This window comes from Epargyreus clarus, unplaced genomic scaffold (assembly GCF_041222505.1).
Source record: "Epargyreus clarus isolate Ecla_fem2 unplaced genomic scaffold, WU_Ecla_fem_2.2 ptg000004l, whole genome shotgun sequence".
Classification (NCBI taxonomy): domain Eukaryota; kingdom Metazoa; phylum Arthropoda; class Insecta; order Lepidoptera; family Hesperiidae; genus Epargyreus; species Epargyreus clarus.
The window spans coordinates 2,886,391-2,903,803 of record NW_027332212.1 but is presented as its reverse complement, the minus strand read 5'-3'; the positions used below and the strand labels follow the sequence as shown (position 1 = coordinate 2,903,803).

The following is a 17,413-nucleotide window of genomic DNA, read 5'->3' as shown; positions in this document are numbered from 1 at the left end:
CAACGTTTCGTTTTGTATTAATATTTCTTTACATCTCGTAATTTTAAATCTTTAAATTTCAATTTGAATTTGACACATTACACGTCCTTTTGGTTTGAAAATTGGGCACTATCAAATACTGGTAAATGAAGTTTGTACCTTAAACGTTGAGACGCTTAGACTATCGATATTATTAATTATGTGAGCCATTTACGAAATGATAAACGGGATCCACTTTGTATGGGATTGAGAATAAATTATTTTAAGTAAAATAATAATAATAATAATAATAAATTGATGCTTTTATAACTTGAGCTTAGTTCTATTTACAAGTTACAGCAATTAAGTTATTATACGTATTAAGTGAGAAACGGTCACTGAAGCCTACATAAATTTAGATACCTGGTCTCTTGTATACCATATTTAAAATGAGTCTTGCCTGCGACTTTGTTCATGTGGAGTCAGAATATAATTTGAATTGCATTTTTAAAACGAGTCTTGCCTGCGACTTTGTTCATGTGGATTCAAAATATAATTTGAATTGCATTTTTAAAACGAGTCTTGCCTGCGACTTTGTTCATGTGGATTCAAAATATAATTTGAATTATACAATGCCCTCTGTCAAGATCACGGAGTACGTTAGTAATTTGGAATTGTCCATTACCTGGTCATGTAATGTTTTTTAAAAAAAATGTATACTTTTGACATCGACTTCGTAGTTTTGGTTTTAATGCATTTTCAAATATACAAACCGACAGACAATTTTTCTTTTTCAAATATATTCGATGTAAACACGTGAAGATTTCATTCTTATTATATGTATATCATAGCCAAATGAATAATAATGTAATCAAATAAAAGCATAGGTACATTTCGATGGGATTTTCTTATACAATAATTTACTTTTCATATAAATTTCATACGGTTCACAATTGCGTCATGTCTAGGTTTTCTCTATAGAAACATCGAGCATCTCCTTGAGAGTGTTGGTTGTAAATGATACATATTATATTAATATAATCTATATAGATATTACGCACTAATATAATTTTTATTACAAACTATATAAAAGTCAGGTGAAGCCGAGGCGTTTGAAATATATATAATAAATATGAATTGTTCGGTAATAAGGTGTATCATAAGATAGTTTGACTAACTGTTTGTTTGGCTGGCTGGTATAAAATCATGATCAACTTTAATAGACCTTTTTCAGGTCATAGAAATTTTAGGTTGTGATTGATAAGGAGCCACATGTTATGTAAAACAGTTATAGTTTTAAATCTGACGATCGTGATGAGACAAAATTAGAATCGGACAAGATTATTAAAATCATGTCATGTCATAGGTATTTCAAAATTTTTAAATAAATCTGACCGTTCAAAGTAGGTAAAAATCGAATTCAAATATTCCGTTACATACATACAGGTCAAGTTAATAAAAGCGTGGCAAAAATAAAAGCGTGTTTAAAAAAAATCTTTTATCAGTTGTAGACACAAATAAGTATAGTTAAATAATGGCCGGTTTCTGAAGTCATTTTTCTTGGTAGGTAGTTTACGAGTGTGTATTCAATAACACTATCCGTTTGATAACTACCTACGAAAAAAAAAAATCCGCTTCCGAGGAACTCAATGTAAGACAAGGTCTGTTTAAACTCCGTTTAGATTAACGGACCATTTTAATGTGTTTATTCTTTCCATAACATTATTTGATTTTTTTTTAAAAAAACGACGTTTGCGTAAAGTCTAGCAAATCTTCCTTAGTATAATGCATAACTTTTACAGTAAAATAGCCCAAACTATAACTTCCTTATGGGAATCTTAATTTAAAACTTTTGGTGAAATAAAAAAAAAAAAAGTTAAGTAGTTAAGCCATACACAATTGACAAGTATGTCGCTGACGTGAACGCATGGGTCCTTTGCTTTGTTAATTAAATTTTGAAATTCATGTAATAGTATGTATTATTATAACTGAATATAAATTCAATTTAATGTAATGAAATTTCTTTCTGACTTTCAAAAGTGGGTTATGTGGCCCTACTTTGAAAGAAATAATTTGAATTTGTGATAAATAACGTAAAAAAATTGGGTTCATACAACTTATACGTGTTATATTGTGTGAAATTCATGGTTAGTTTACCATTATTTAGTCTTTAACTTTGATATCATTCATTTCAAATATTCACGATATATTATTATTTTGATACTGCTTCATCAGTTGATAAAAGACGTACATTGGAAAGGCAACTATTTGTATAAAATAACATTGTAATAATTAAAAGAAGTACTAAGTAGTAATAAAATAATTTTATAATAGTATTTTGAGTCGCACAGATTCATTTAGTGGCCAACTATAGATCTATCTATCTATCAGTATAACAGTTATTGAACAGGTTGTTGAGCATTCCGAAATGGACTAATAAGATAAACGTCGTTATTCTGATGCGTAACTTTATCGAATCAATAGTTGTTGGAGATTTAACTATTGGACTTAGAATCCAGACATAAGTAAAGTGGGCAGCTAGATGTTGTCATTACTGTAGGTGTAGGAAACTTTTTTTAGTTTGATTTTTATTTATCTGTAGTTAAGATGGATTAGTGCAGATGCCTCGAGCAGTGTAATGTTCGCGGGTGTCTCTTGGTGATGCATATGGTTGGGTGTATGTATGTATGTATGTTGGGTGGATGTATTACATTGAGTGAATATTGCATTTTTAGAGTAAATTTGAGTTGAGCACTGGCCGAATGTTATCGTAAACAAGGTATAAAAACTGCGGTGATACATGACTAGAGTGATCCTATATGAACATCACCTAGTTTAAACCGTGTGTTTTATTATTTAACAATGGTCTAATGCATTCGCTTCAATACCTGTCGCGCATATGACATTTATGTAAAGAGTCCTTATGAACTATGCCTGCAACAGAAATCCGTGGTGAACACTGTTGGGGCAGATTTATAACCTAGGTAATACACAACTAGTGTGATTCTATATGAACATCACCTAGTTTAAGCCTTGGTTCGGATCAACAGTTCGGGCTTTTTACATGCGAGTCGGTATTGCAAGAAAATGCGTAGAGTTTAAGCCATGTTTTTGATAAACAGTTCGGGCCTCTTACGTGCGAGTCGGTATTACAAGAAAATGTGTAACTCTTCTGGACTTAGGCATTAAACAACTGGTTTTCTTTTGCAGCTCTTGCATCAGACCATACACGATCGAGGACGAACGTGTGAGCAGGACGGCCGAATGTTATCGTCGTTAATAAGAAGCTTGGATATTAACGATGACGCATTTGATACTACAGTTTAAAAACAGATGCGGGTAGGTGAAGTGGGGACGACACCTTAAAGGCGCTCGAATTAACAGAGAGCGACATTCTGGTCGGAGACTTCAGCAAGAGCAGTCGAATAACGGAGATACTTGTGTAGTTATAATACTTCTAATCACTAGTGTGAACTTACTTACGTATAATTGTTATATCGTTACTCTGTACCGTTTATGTGACTATATTATTACATGACTTCAAGACCTACAAGATGAGTTTGATTTCATTACGTATAATTGTTATATCGTTACTCTGTACCGTTTATGTGACTATATTATTACATGACTTCAAGACCTTCAAGATGAGTTTGATTTCATCAGAAGTGTACAAGAACCAGCTCACAATCATGGACGGCGATTCGTAAGTACGAACATACTTGACACAGGAATAAAAACCGTGAGTTAAAACATTATTATGTCATATGTGAATTCATCTTGGTAGAATAAGTAAAAATGGGGGTAGATAAATGTCGTTGATGTAAGGGAAAACTCATTTGAATTAAGAAAATGGATAGATTGAGACTAGTAATTCAATGAAATGTTAATACCCTCTGAAAATGATATACTTAAATTTTGTGAACAAACTTTACTCTTATCAAATTACTTGTTAACATTGTAAACTGAGGTGTTTACTTCAAAATAAGTGCATTTTCTGTGAAGAAGTGTCTAAAAGTAATTTTGCAAGGCAGTTCTTGTGGTAAATCTGTCCATTTGGTTAAATTCTGTGGTGTAAAAAGTAAATCCTAATTGTTCTAAAGTTACACCTACTTTGAAATATATAGAAATACACGTACTTATGAAAATATTTTAAGGATCTTTAATCTTAAATGTCAGGCTTTATAGATATGGGAACCTAATGGTTGTTAATATAGGCTAATGTACGCCAGAAATTGCATACAGGTTAGATTTGAATTTATTTTTGATAACTTTTAATGTTTCAAACGGGGTTTACGTATATGCGTTTGTTATTATTGTATGGAAGGGACTATGCGGTAGCAACAAACGCAGTTACAGAGTACAGTATACCTACTTGATATAAGTGACACGTTTATTAAGTTGCAAAATTTTGATTATTCATAATTGTACAGAAATGTATAATATCTACGTGGTACATATTTAACTGCCTGCAAAAAAGTATCACGACCACGGTATTGAGTGGCTGAGTGTACCCAGGAGGGAAATGGTAAATGAGTTTAAGGTTTATTGTTTTTTTTTTTGGATATTAATTGACTATATTTAAAAATAAACTTGCATTCACATCTACATTGTTCACATTTTCATTTTATAAATCAATGAAAGTTTCCTTTTGATTTCATATACTTGATACGTAATTGTTATGAAAGAAGCATACGTACGTTGCCAAATTTAGATTTCCATCAATTCTAGGCGAATTCACGCAGTACTGTGTACTACTGTGTTTTGACTCCCATAAAGTATAAATGCACATTAGTTAATGATCTATAAGAAAACTGAGAAACTTATGCGCAGCGGTCTTTGGAATATTATATATAAAAATATCTCTCTTATCTCCCATTCTACTTCTGACTGACTCACTTATACATAATATTAAATGTCTGTTTTAAATTTAGTATGCAACGTTTCGTTTTGTATTAATATTTCTTTACATCTCGTAATTTTAAATCTTTAAATTTCAATTTGAATTTGACACATTACACGTCCTTTTGGTTTGAAAATTGGGCACTATCAAATACTGGTAAATGAAGTTTGTACCTTAAACGTTGAGACGCTTAGACTATCGATATTATCAATTATGTGAGCCATTTACGAAATGATAAACGGGATCCACTTTGTATGGGATTGAGAATAAATTATTTTAAGTAAAATAATAATAATAATAATAATAAATTGATGCTTTTATAACTTGAGCTTAGTTCTATTTACAAGTTACAGCAATTAAGTTATTATACGTATTAAGTGAGAAACGGTCACTGAAGCCTACATAAATTTAGATAGTCTCTTGTATACCATATTTAAAATGAGTCTTGCCTGCGACTTTGTTCATGTGGAGTCAGAATATAATTTGAATTGCATTTTTAAAACGAGTCTTGCCTGCGACTTTGTTCATGTGGATTCAAAATATAATTTGAATTATACAATGCCCTCTGTCAAGATCACGGAGTACGTTAGTAATTTGGAATTCTCCATTACCTGGTCATGTAATGTTTTTTAAAAAAAATGTATACTTTTGACATCAACTTCGTAGTTTTGGTTTTAATGCATTTTCAAACATACAAACCGACAGACAATTTTTCTTTTTCAAATATATTCGATGTAAACACGTGAAGATTTCATTCTTATTATATGTATATCATAGCCAAATGAATAATAATGTAATCAAATAAAAGCATAGGTACATTTCGATGGGATTTTCTTATACAATAATTTACTTTTCATATAAATTTCATACGGTTCACAATTGCGTCATGTCTAGGTTTTCTCTATAGAAACATCGAGCATCTCCTTGAGAGTGTTGGTTGTAAATGATACATATTATATTAATATAATCTATACAGATATTACGCACTAATATAATTTTTATTACAAACTATATAAAAGTCAGGTGAAGCCGAGGCGTTTGAAATATATATAATAAATATGAATTGTTCGGTAATAAGGTGTATCATAAGATAGTTTGACTAACTGTTTGTTTGGCTGGCTGGTATAAAATCATGATCAACTTTAATAGACCTTTTTCAGGTCATAGAAAATTTAGGTTGTGATTGATAAGGAGCCACATGTTATGTAAAACAGTTATAGTTTTAAATCTGACGATCGTGATGAGACAAAATTAGAATCGGACAAGATTATTAAAATCATGTCATGTCATAAGTATTTCAAAATTTTTAAATAAATCTGACCGTTCAAAGTAGGTAAAAATCGAATTCAAATATTCCGTTACATACATACAGGTCAAGTTAATAAAAGCGTGGCAAAAATAAAAGCGTGTTTAAAAAAAATCTTTTATCAGTTGTAGACACACAGTATAGTTAAATAATGGCCGGTTTCTGAAGTCATTTTTCTTGGTAGGTAGTTTACGAGTGTGTATTCAATAACACTATCCGTTTGATAACTACCTACGGAAAAAAAAATCCGCTTCCGAGGAACTCAATGTAAGACAAGGTCTGTTTAAACTCCGTTTAGATTAACGGACCATTTTAATGTGTTTATTCTTTCCATAACATTATTTGATTTTTTTTTAAAAACGACGTTTGCGTAAAGTCTAGCAAATCTTCCTTAGTATAATGCATAACTTTTACAGTAAAATAGCCCAAACTATAACTTCCTTATGGGAATCTTAATTTAAAACTTTTGGTGAAATAAAAAAAAAAAAAAAAAGTTAAGTAGTTAAGCCATACACAATTGACAAGTATGTGGCTGACGTGAACGCATGGGTCCTTTGCTTTGTTAATTAAATTTTGAAATTCATGTAATAGTATGTATTATTATAACTGAATATAAATTCAATTTAATGTAATGAAATTTCTTTCTGACTTTCAAAAGTGGGTTATGTGGCCCTACTTTGAAAGAAATAATTTGAATTTGTGATAAATAACGTAAAAAAATTGGGTTCATACAACTTATACGTGTTATATTGTGTGAAATTCATGGTTTGTTTACCATTATTTAGTCTTTAACTTTGATATCATTCATTTCAAATATTCACGATATATTATTATTTTGATACTGCTTCATCAGTTGATAAAAGACGTACATTGGAAAGGCAACTATTTGTATAAAATAACATTGTAATAATTAAAAGAAGTACTAAGTAGTAATAAAATAATTTTATAATAGTATTTTGAGTCGCACAGATTCATTTAGTGGCCAACTATAGATCTATCTATCTATCAGTATAACAGTTATTGAACAGGTTGTTGAGCATTCCGAAATGGACTAATAAGATTAACGTCGTTATTCTGATGCGTAACTTTATCGAATCAATAGTTGTTGGAGATTTAACTATTGGACTTAGAATCCAGACATAAGTAAAGTGGGCAGCTAGATGTTGTCATTACTGTAGGTGTTGGAAACTTTTTTAGTTTGATTTTTATTTATCTGTAGTTAAGATGGATTAGTGCAGATGCCTCGAGCAGTGTAATGTTCGCGGGTGTCTCTTGGTGATGCATATGGTTGGGTGTATGTATGTATGTATGTTGGGTGGATGTATTACATTGAGTGAATATTGCATTTTTAGAGTAAATTTGAGTTGAGCACTGGCCGAATGTTATCGTAAACAAGGTATAAAAACTGCGGTGATACATGACTAGAGTGATCCTATATGAACATCACCTAGTTATAACCGTGTGTTTTATTATTTAACAATGGTCTAATGCATTCGCTTCAATACCTGTCGCGCATATGACATTTATGTAAAGAGTCCTTATGAACTATGCCTGCAACAGAAATCCGTGGTGAACACTGTTGGGGCAGATTTATAACCTAGGTAATACACAACTAGTGTGATTCTATATGAACATCACCTAGTTTAAGCCTTGGTTCGGATCAACAGTTCGGGCTTTTTACATGCGAGTCGGTATTGCAAGAAAATGCGTAGAGTTTAAGCCATGTTTTTGATAAACAGTTCGGGCCTCTTACGTGCGAGTCGGTATTACAAGAAAATGTGTAACTCTTCTGGACTTAGGCATTAAACAACTGGTTTTCTTTTGCAGCTCTTGCATCAGACCATACACGATCGAGGACGAACGTGTGAGCAGGACGGCCGAATGTTATCGTCGTTAATAAGAAGCTTGGATATTAACGATATCACATTTTTATAACGTTACATTAAAGTAATAAGTGACTCATTTGATACTACAGTTTAAAAACAGATGCGGGTAGGTGAAGTGGGGACGACACCTTGGCGGCGCTCGAATTAACAGAGAGCGACATTCTGGTCGGAGACTTCAGCAAGAGCAGTCGAATAACGGAGATACTTGTGTAGTTATAATACTTCTAATCACTAGTGTGAACTTACTTACGTATAATTGTTATATCGTTACTCTGTACCGTTTATGTGACTATATTATTACATGACTTCAAGACCTTCAAGATGAGTTTGATTTCAAATATCATCATAACTTTCTAAGGCCTATTAAAAACAAACACCGGAACCTCTGACGAAACTGCTGTATTTGTGCGTGTGTGCGTATGAGTGAATGTCCAGAACAAGAATCCTACCCACTTGTTTCATAGCAAAAATAGTGAACTAGAAATATGTTTTTATTAAAATGAAATAGTTCTACTGTGTTACTCTTGAGCGATTTGCGCATGACTATTTGCGTCTTACTCTTTGTTCGTGGCGAGGTTTAATATTCTTGGTTGTACGTTGATTTAATGCCCAAGTTACGCGTTTTATTACTCACGGCTTTGAGGTAAGCCGCCTCATATTTTGCTTTTAATATATCGTGAGCTAACATTGTTGTACGGTATTAAATACTAACGAATTCATAATCATTATTGATTACGCTTTCATTTTACTTGCGTACTTCGGGGATTGTATTCAAAAATGGTCTTTAGTGTTCTCTTGGGTACAGTAGGTACCGTATATGTATATAAGGAACTCTTGTACAAAATTTCGTGGTTTTAGTGCCTCTGGTTTTAAGATGAGCATAGTCATAGAACTTGTCAATTTTGTCAATATCAAGGTTTGTGATATAAATCAAAGATCTTAGACGAGGTTTGATCTAGAATTTCGTTGGAAATTTGAATTGCATTAGGTGATTAGTTAAGGAAAGCAGTAAGAAATTTACTGCGGTACCTTCATCACCTATATACTTCTAAGGTACTGGTTTGTTTGGTATACGAGGCACCATTACAAAGATGTAGATGCGCAAAATTATAATGAGTCGGTTCTTTGACTTAAGTGTTGTTATAGCTGTCCTTAGGCTACAGATTCCGATTTCATAAGACAGATAAAGTAAATAGAGCGTAGCTTCAGACTTACCTAATGATAAAGAAAATAACGAGACTACAATTAAAATTTTAACAAACGTAAAATACCTACCAAATAAACAAAATTATGATAAAACGCTGGAGTCAAATTAAACAATTTCAACTCATTTCTTATGTTGATTCGCCCCATTCTGTCTTCTCTGTCATGTAACTCGAAAAGTTTCAACTTAAACGGATCCCCACGTAACGTAGGCTCCCGACACAAATGTATGGAAATTTGAATGACAAAAAGCTGGGAAATGTCACAAAAGTAATTTCTTGTATTTCCAAAAACATTTTCCACGAAGCCGATGTTTAATTCAACGGGAGTCACGACACATTAGAATACGATCTGACGAAGGTTCCTTTAGATTTGGACATGTATAAATAAATCGTGTTTTATTTACATCGTACCTACCCTTTTTACAAGGAATGATGGCAGAAGCTGAATAGATTTGGATCTGAAAAAACGTTGTTTGTACAAGTTGAAGAAATACTTTCGCATGCCAATAGTAAGAGTAAAATGGTAGTTAAATATGAACAGAAGAATGTAATAAAATTTTAAGGTTTACAATTTTAGCAGTTTGGCTATGGTACTGGCTTTAAATTCCACTTTCTGCTGTCTGCTTTTACATTCATTTTAAATTACTAATATATGTAAATTCTTTTACTATTGGTTCTTACGTATTTATGTGTTACTTTGCTTCTAGATTAATAAATATCGTATGAAAGTGAACTCTTCAGCTCAGTTCATTGATCCTCTAAAAATATGTTCTCGATGCCCATGCTCCAATTCCGTTCAATATATTATTAGCTGGAGGAAATATATTTTATCGGCATTTGATCCCGTGTTTGCTGAAGCTGTAGTGAATAATTCAAGCGCATTCCAATAACGACGTCTATTTATTTTGTGTACAAACTCTAAGATAAACAGCAGTGGTACGGCAAAACTGTTTGATTTCACGCGTGAAACTGGGACATCTAATCTGTGTTTCCTCTTGCAACACTCCTGTCTTGTTACGAGCAGTAACTTTATAACGGCCAGTAAAATTCAAACAGCGGATTAAATGGCAGCGTGGGTGTGAGGCAACGCAGTGGGTGTTTGCCAAGTAAATGTCAACATGTAAGACGAGATTTTTTGGGAAATGGATGGGATGATTTCGTAGTTTGGAGTGTTCGTTTTGGGACTACGGCAGCTTCTATGTAAAAATGTGACACTATAAAAGAATACCAAATTTCAACTCATTTGGTCCAGTAGTTTCGGTGCAAACTGGCTGTGACGGACGGACAGATGCACGAGTGATCCTATAAGAGTTCCGTTTTTTATTCTTTCGTACGGAACCCTAAAAACGCTTAATTTAATTCAAATATACGGGGAATTAGAAATAATAATAATTTCGAGAAATAATAATAACTTCAGTTTAATATCCTACTCGGTAGTGTGTAGAGTTTCGACATTTTAATGATGTTAGGTATCATATGTGTTGAAAAATTTAAACAGTTCTTAAATGTGTCTCACATGCGGCCTCGTTTCCACTTTCTAAAAAATGATAGTAAACAGATTGACTCAACCAATCCGACTACTCACTGAAAATTACACAAAAGCTCTGAACAAAATGTGTAATCCAGGAATCTCCGGAAATGTTTCTGAAATTGCTACGAGTTGCCTCATTTAAATATTGTGTTTACTACATACATTTCTCTACGCTTTGTTGACACATAGACAGAAATTATATGACTATATGTTTAGTTTATTTGTACAACGAGATAAATTGTTCTTTAAGCGCTATTCATGTTCTGTTAGTCCCATAGGTAGGTACTTGAAATTTCTTAAATATCACAGTGAGTACTTACTAAAAAATTGTTAGTATAAAAATTACAACCAAGTTGTTCACATCGATGAATTTCTTTTTGTATTCAACCCCAGATAGGATTAGAAATTCCTACGTGAGGTCGAGCACAGATGCGTCTCTACCCCTGAGGATTAAGCTGGAATGCTTCGGAAAAGTATGTCTCCCTTACCCTTCAAACCAGAACACAGCATCATGTAACACTGCTGTTATGAGGCAGAAATAGAAGTGGTGGTGGTGCCGCTGGAGTCGAACCACAAAGGGTTCTACCACCTTTAAACATAAATGCTTTAATTTCGGGCCATCAATTACAAACACAGGACTAGAGCGCTCTAGACTGTAGACAATACACTGCCCATCAGTTGCCTTGACATCCATCGATTACACTGCAATAGCCGCCTAGATTGGCTGCCAGTCTGTCCTCGCAGGATTTATTTATTGACTTTGCCTTGTTATTGCCGACAATGTTCTCTCAGATTTAGTAAATTAATATTCCAAACTGTTTATGATCATGTTAATAAACAAAATACTTAAGCTGTATAACTATTTACGATGCAAGTTAAGTTAGGATCTGCGTTTGGATTCAATAATTCTCCTACCTTAGGCCTTGACATGCTCATAATAATATTAGTATTGTTTACTCCAGTCCCACACAAGAAACCTTCATGTAAACAAACATACGCTCAACTTCAAAGCAAACACCTGAATTTCTAATTTCAAATAGTCTAGCTAAGAATCAAACTTATGGCCCCCAAGTAATTTGTATTATGCCACGCAGGTCCACAAATTAATGATGTCATTATGGGAATTAATGCTGTCATTATATGCAATTAATCTCTAATTTCGTTCACAGTTGTTCTGAAAAATATTTCAAAATTCAATCGATCCGAGATGGTGTCTGTGTGAACCGGGATGAAAGATTTTGTATGAAAATCTGAACAATACCCTTATGCTTTCATTATGTGTTCCTCGAGACCCCTGGAAAAACCTTTGTTGACTGGTATACTAATAGAGTAGACTTGATACATCAATTCCAGTGTTTAACGTATACCTATACTTTAGCAAGAGTACACTAGACCTGATTAAAATCTGTTCCAGGAAGTATTATTAAAATTTACATTATTCGTGCTTTATGAATGCTAGTGTCTGCAGCTTCATTAGCTTCGGTCCGGCGAGTGTCGTTATATTCCTTGTTATTAGTGCAGTTGAAACTACTTTTGGAACTAAAATTAGCTTTAGAGTAATTTTATCACAACGGAAATTAGCTTCCATGTGCATACTTGTAAATGGTCCGACGCTCTACTTCCTTGTAAGTGTAAGGGAGTTTTAGTTTCGAAAACCTAACGAAACTGTAACCTATTTTAAACGGAATATCCTTTATCTGTTTGTGACTTGACTAGTTTCCTCGTTTTGCAAAATTAAATTAAACTATAACTACTAAGAGAAAGAGAACATAGGTCAACTTACGTGGTGGATGGAGTACAAGAAGAAAATACTAAAGAGGACTTATGCCTATTAATAATGATCTGTCCATACAATTTTTGAGAAAAACTATGATCTCTTGACCCATTGATTTAGTATATTTCATTAAACTATCAATCATATCACTGGACGAATCAGGATCTTATCAGGTTCTACCCCATTGTTGGTCATTAACCTGTTCTATTAATGTTCACTGATCATAGTTGGACTATATAATCAGAAATAATCTCTTTTTATATGTTCATAAGCCTCACAGTTTGCACAATAACTCCGTTCATAATGATACAATTCATCTTAATTCACAATCGCCGGTTTCATTGCACTGGTTGTCCCAGTTATTGGTAAATTGGTACCACGTAGCGATATATTAATGTTTTTACTGTCGTCAGTTGGAAGAATTGTTGAAACATCTCCAAATGCAAGGTTTTCATTTTTAACTTCATTGTTGAAACATAAATGAAAGGAAATTATCTGGAAAATTGTGTTCAATTATACTTTATTGTTTTCTTTAAACAACTAAAGTAGGAAAAGGTCACATACACCCATTGTTAATAAACTCCAAATTTGAAAATATCTAGTACGAAGAAATAGCCATGTATTCGGTACGCAAAACATGGATAGATTGATTAATGACTAGCGATAGTATATCGAATGTAATGACTAATTAATTCAGTTCATATATAAACCTCAAATGAGAAAGGAGACTTCAGGTCAATCACAGGTCCGTAAATGCTCTTAGGTTTAATAGGGCGTTTCGTCAGCGGATAGCTAAGTCCATATAGGATCGTATGTATATACCTAGTATTGATTGTGGCACTAAACGGTAGAGACACTTTAACAAACTGTTCATCTTAAAATCTATAACCAGTACTGTTACAGCGAAATCGTTATCAGATATTTACCTACTATAGTAGGTATCATACCATGTTCCAACAACGTGAACAGAATATTGATCTGTTTTCCATCGATTGTCATTGCTACTGTCGTTATGGTAATAAATTATGTCATCCACTACCCTTGGCTAGATACACGCGTCTCCGTTATTATGAATGAGAATATGAGGCAATCTTTCCAGAATATTTAATGGATCACGAGATGTTTTGCGTGATGTTACTTCATTGATTGTACTGAAGAATTGTTTGCTTGTACCCGCATACTGTTTGTAGCTTTGTGCCGTTGATTCGGTCTGAATAGGTGTGAACACATCTGCTAACTAGTTTTTTGTTGAAGTTGGATTGTGCAGATCAAATTGATTAAATAAATATGTTATAAGATGCACAAGGTTTATTAAATCCCCATTTTTGAGTAAATTTATTAAGACCATTGAATAGACACGCAAATGCTATTCAAATGTTTTCCATTGTGGTATGAAAACTGAAAGGTAAGACTTTACTGGGCAATTACCCGAAAATTTGATAACTCGAAGACTAACGTTAATTTTGCTCGTGAACTTCCAAGTTATCAGGATAAAACTCATATCACTTCAGCATATTATAAACAAAAAAGTAATTTAAGTGTAATATTATAAAGTAGTATCCGTTTTTGCTGTAACGTTTGCATAGAAACCATAGTTATGTCATGATGTGAAATACCCAGGTGCTGTGCATGTGGACGATCGTTATCATTTACTTTGCATTGTTTCTTTGAGACATTCAAGCGACTTATGTCTTTCTTATTCGCATTTCTGCATGCTCTAGATTTTTCTTTTTACCTATGTGGACGTGAAATCATTATCATATTTCAATACCAATGTTCTGTTCTTGGAATTTCAATATAAGGCTGAACTTTTTAGTTTTACTTAAGGTTTGTCATCTAAATTTCTAGCGTTTCATCGTATTATAAACGGATTGGATGTTTTACTTAAATGTAATTATGAGTATTATTCCAAATTTCTACACCCCTTGTCATCCTTACCTACTTCTAATTATAACGTTTCTATGTCGCTTTTCGGTGAGGACTGTTTATGTTAATACAGTTGTGACTCGTCGAGAAATCTAGCCATTGATGTGGTCAGTTTGTCATGAAGTTTTGAATCCTTTAAAAATAAGCAAATAATATATACTTAGTATTTCAGATGTGAATTGATATATTATATATTGATTGAATAGATTATTATTGTGAGACCTCGGTCAACGACCTTGAAACTGAAAATTCATATACAATCTTTAATTTTGCTATATTTTTTAAGTATGTAGTATGCAAGACCTTCACTTGCTTCGTATAAGTAGCCCCTCGATTGCTCGATAAAGTTGCAGTTACGTAACCGTCGGCGGCCGGTGGCGGCTCACCTGCTGTTTTTGTATCGCTTGATACTCCTTGAAGCGGCCGGTGAGAATGTTAGGCGCGTGGTAGTATGCACCTGAGCTCATTGTAGAAAAATATCTAGACTGTTCCGTTATGGCATGGGAAACTCATTAGCTGACGTTGTTTTATTGTCAATAAAGTGATAAGTTACAGATTGGAAGCAAAGTTGATTAGTTCATGTTCTGCTTGAGTCATCTGAGTTGAAGAACACTCTGTCATCAAAGAATTTAGTAGGCAGGTATACTGACTCGTAGCAGTTAATGCTCGCGCTGTTCTTTTTCGGTTCCAAGGCTTTGATTAGATAAACTTACTTAGAAAGTGTTCAAGCGTGATCCTCAGGGAATCAAAACGTTTGTTTCTGATTCCAAGTACTACCTACTTCGATTTAATTTGCAATTGTTACAGATTTTTATAAAAATAAATAGAAACCCCAGTAACAATATGTACTGTAACTGAATAAGTTATATTGTTTCATTGCTAGACCACTTCCGACTGATGGAATCTACAAACCAACTGATATGGGGTAGGATAGCTTAGCTTACACTTAGCTTATTAGTTTAATGACCTGACGATCGCAGGTGATAAAGGCTAGTTAATGTTAATAGGGAACATAGTATTGAGGTGATAGACATTTAAGGAATGCTTATGTGGTTGCATTAGAAGGCAGGTGATAATAGTTAAGAATATTATGTATGACGTCAACATAAGATGAGAAATAGAAATTGATATTATCAAATTTTGGTTTTAAAATGCTGAGCGTCTGTTGGTGAATCATTAGGAAATTAAAAATTAATTGTCGCCTGTTTTATCTGCGTAGGATATCTTGAAAAAATACTCACCTAAAAGCTCTGAGAATTTTTTTTTTTCAAAGAAAAAAGAAGATTAGAAGATGCATAAAACATTAAGTGCCCCTTGGTAATTCCTATTTGCTTCGTTAAAGCTTTCCTTTACTGAAGTGAGTTGAAGTAGTTAGCTAAGATATTTTTTAGTGATATTCTCTTGAATAAATTAGTCAGCATTTTCTATGAATATAAAAATTTTGACTGATGCTTTGAATGATTTATCTAGATTTAAATTGCTTTTAATAAATTAATTAGCCTTCAAGAAATTAAGTGCTTTAATTATTTTAAATATTATGAAATCTCATAGAATATGCTGCAATCTATGTAAGTTTATATTTAATTAACTTATATTAATTACAGCAGTGTTAAGCGCTGGCTGGTGTTCTGGTATTTGAAAATGTGGTGAGGGAGACATACATTTCCGAGGGTTCCAGGTTAGACCTCAAAGGTAGTAGCGCACCTGTGGCCGATCTCAGGTAGGACTGGATGTCCATGGGTGGCAGCCACTTACCATTACGTGGACTACATGTTCATTCGCTACTTCTATATTTTGAAAAATACGATGAATATCCTTAGCGGCAATCTGTTCCACAGTGTCATCGCATTGGTATATCCGCAAAACATTCGGGCTGTCCAATTTATTGCTCTGGCATGCGCTTTGTGCGTCATGTACAGATGACTGGACGAATGTTTATTTCGATATTTGTAGGGATTTTTCAATTCATATTAAAACTATTTCAGCTTTTTCTGACATTGCAAAGATTGTATAAAAATTCATTACGTACGTTAACATACAAATTGCATTTTTTTTGTGTGTGGAAGTGAATACAGGTAAATAGAAGGATTAAAAGAACTTTTCTAAGTAGATAAAATACATTTAATAATCACAGACGATCGAAAGAAGCGGTAAATTAATCAAAAAATGACCATCAGATTTATCACACAGCTCGGTATCCTTGGGAGGTGTTAGGTGCTTATCGACATTTCACTCTTTAATTACATCATATTTTAAATCGATTATTCATTATTTGATCATAATAAGTGTCAATCTAACATTTTACTCTTATAAAGATCACAGACTGAAGGATATCTAGCTACATATTCCAGACAAGGATATAAATTCATATTAAATATAGTAGCTAGCGAAGACGAGCAAAAACTTTCGCAATCCACTAGAAGGGGTTCAAGTCGATCATATTTCACTGGAACGGCGAACGTTTATTTGACAGGCGAGATTCGCTAGACAGCCACCAGGAACAGCCGAGGGGCTTAGATGTGCAATTTGCGTTATAATTTGTAAAAGGTACCGATAAAAACGTACAGTTTGTAAGACTGTTAGGGAGCTGATAGATGAGCGACAGCTCACGCCGCCGACTACTACCTGTCGTCGGTAAACGACAATCGACCATAGCGAAGTAAAGCGGCGACCATCGAACACATTTGTATATGTTACAGTCAAAGTGATCAAATAGCTATTATACATAATGACTGGTTATTATAAGTGATAAATAATCACTTTAACCAAGGAGTGAGCTGTCGCTCGTGTATTTGCTAGGTAAACGACGTACTTGGCGTTAGCTCACTAAGATCTAACGGATTGGAACGGTGAACGAGTTCAAACAATTCATAAATTTATTGTGCCGAAATTGAACGAGTTGTGCTAAAGGTGCAAAAAATATTGCC

At 33.4% G+C, this 17,413-nt stretch overlaps 1 protein-coding gene and 1 long non-coding RNA gene across 8 annotated transcripts in view; both read left to right on the top strand.

Moving 5' to 3' along the window:
* The window catches only part of Ypel (Yippee-like), a 172,958-nt gene that overhangs the window by 15,520 nt on the left and 140,025 nt on the right, over positions 1–17,413 (top strand). The window lies entirely within an intron of this gene.
* LOC140757280 (uncharacterized) lies at positions 3,543–8,370 on the top strand. The gene is made up of 2 exons (XR_012103953.1): positions 3,543–3,661; positions 7,992–8,370. It is a non-coding gene; the product is annotated as an uncharacterized LOC140757280 (long non-coding RNA).